Below are 2,463 nucleotides of genomic sequence, written 5' to 3'. Positions count from 1 at the left end.
ACATTCTATATATATATATCTTTGTTTATATATGTAATAGATTATATAATATATGGTATAGAATTGTAACATAGTACATATCAATTAGTTTTACGTATTTATCTATTTGATTTCTATATTTGTTTACCACTCTAATGTTATATTTATTTTTAAATTTATTTTTTTTTTATTTTCATCTATATATTAGACCATATAAATTCATTAACCTGTCACATCAGAGCCATAAAAATACTGTACCTTTGTCAGCAGCAGTACGCAGCACAAGCTCATCCCATCGCAGCACAGCAAAATAAAACCTATTTCTATTACTAAGAGAACAAACATCCCACAACATTGAACCCCAATAAAAACTGAAATAAACCAAACTGTAAATAACTGATAGTGGGATTTAGAACTAGCCCTAAACCTCCGCACATTCTCATCATAAACTGCCTCCTAAACCAATATCTCAAACACCCAAATACACCTTGAAAATGACACAGCTGCTAATAAAAACAAACACCCAGTAAAAATTAAAGCAAAGCAACTCACTAGACTCAAAACTGTACAACTGACCCTAAACATCACTAAAAAAAACCCTCTACCTTTATGCACAAATAATAACATATAATCTATAAAAGCTATTTGACAAAATTAAAAAAAAATTAAAACCATGAAAATAAAAAATCTAAATTATTAAAATACTAAAAAATATCACGAACTAAATTAAAAAAATATTGCCTATAAAACCCCACCATATAAATGCCCCTGTCCCAAAAAATATAAATAAAAAAACCTATCCAACCAGAAAGAAATCAGAACTTAGGAACACCAAAACCATAGCGTTCAAGAAGTCACACCACATCCCTTATCATACACCAACTACAAACAACATAAAACAATACAACGAGTTCTTAAAAACCACCTTAAAACCACTACATCGAAAAACATTTCAAAAATTAAAAACTGCATTTAACAAAAGCCCTCTAATAAATTCACACCCAAAACTCCAGCAGCCCAGCTGGCCCTACCAAAGCTCTAGGTTTATACATACAGTAAACAAAACCAAAATCACAGTAATACCTATCAGAAGTCTATGAAAGAAACCTATTGAAATTACTCCTACCTCAAATACAAAACAACCCATCCAAAGTCAGCTTCACTCAAAAAACAATCTACACAGAGTTAATAACACCAAGAAATAAAACAACACACCATATACCACCAATTAATATAATAGTTTAAAAAACAAAAAGAAAAAAAAAGTGGTTTTTTTTTCCTTCACTAACTTCTTTTATTAGCTAGAACAAAAGCTTTTGCCAGGACTGTAACAACAACTCCTTCTTCTTCTGTAAGGTCCCTTCTCATTCCCAAATTCCTTACAACTTCGGAGTTTAAATCCAAGCAAAAAAGCAAAATTCGTGCACTTCTACGTTCGATGCTACTGTCAGATTCTCTGTTTCCCTCCACATCTTCTTACATTTTCAGTCTTCACGCTGTCCTGCCGTGATGAGTTGACAAAAGATTTTGGTAAATGTTAAGAGAGGATTTCCCTCCCTCCCTCCCCAGAACTGGGTTCCTCAGCGCATTTCACTCAATCCCAAGCCGGCAATGATGCACGCTCACCTGAAGCAGGGGAATAAATCTGTAAAGGTCACTAAATAAATAAAAGCGCATCCCCATTGTTCCAGCACTCAGCAGCCCATGCGGCCAAGGTCAGAGCTCTCTGCTCACCGAGGACACAGCAACCAGCACGGACCTTTCTCCCACTGTCCAGCACAGACCTGCAAAGCCAGAGAGGAGTTTACAGAGACCGGGACGCGGCGGGACGGGACGGGACGGGCGCCCGGCCCGACCCTCCAAAGCTGTCGGCAGCGAGGGCGGGGAGCGCCACGGCCCCGCTCCGCCGCCTGCCCGGGGCCGCCCCGCCGGGATTGTCCAGCCCGCGGTCGCTCCCAGAGCCTGGAGCGGGGCGGGGGCGGGCGCGGGATCGGGGGCTGCCGCCCTGTTCCGATGCCGCTCGCCCGCCCCCGTCCGCTGCCCCGGAGCGCTACGACCGCACCTCCGCCGCCCGCCGAACCCGGTCCCGCCGGGCCACCCCCGCCGCGGCCATTCTTCTCGGCCATCGCGTCCCTTTGCACTCCCGAATGTCCTTCCCCCGTCCCCGCCATTTACAGACCCTGGCCCGACCACCGCTAGCTCCCGCCCCTGGCCCTTCCTTCGCTCGGCAGCGGCGTCCGTGCCCCGCCCCCGGCACTCAGCGGCGAGGGGCAGGGCGCTGGCTCGGGGGATGCGATCCCGCTCTGTGGCCACAGGGGGGCAGATTTACAGGGGTGTGCGATTTCCCTGCCCATTTCGCCGCCATCTTGAGAAGGTCAAAGAAAGTCCGCGACATTCACGACGTGCCCTTCCCAAGCTGGCGAGTGAAAGAGGACCCTCGGAAGAGATAGGCGATTAGGCAGATGCCTGTCAGCAACCCGCCTA

At 45.1% G+C, this 2,463-nt stretch overlaps 1 long non-coding RNA gene across 1 annotated transcript; it reads right to left on the bottom strand.

Moving 5' to 3' along the window:
- Positions 1 to 1,260: 1,260 nt before the first annotated feature.
- LOC134431091 (uncharacterized) lies at positions 1,261 to 2,231 on the bottom strand. Its single transcript, XR_010030937.1, has 3 exons — positions 2,159 to 2,231; positions 1,606 to 1,763; positions 1,261 to 1,480 (listed from the first exon to the last, which is right to left on the bottom strand). It is a non-coding gene; the product is annotated as an uncharacterized LOC134431091 (long non-coding RNA).
- Positions 2,232 to 2,463: the final 232 nt, after the last annotated feature.

This window comes from Melospiza melodia, chromosome 1 (genome assembly GCF_035770615.1).
Source record: "Melospiza melodia melodia isolate bMelMel2 chromosome 1, bMelMel2.pri, whole genome shotgun sequence".
NCBI lineage: Eukaryota > Metazoa > Chordata > Aves > Passeriformes > Passerellidae > Melospiza > Melospiza melodia.
The sequence above is the reverse complement of the archived record's forward strand: the minus strand, read 5'-3'. Positions and strand labels throughout refer to the sequence as shown.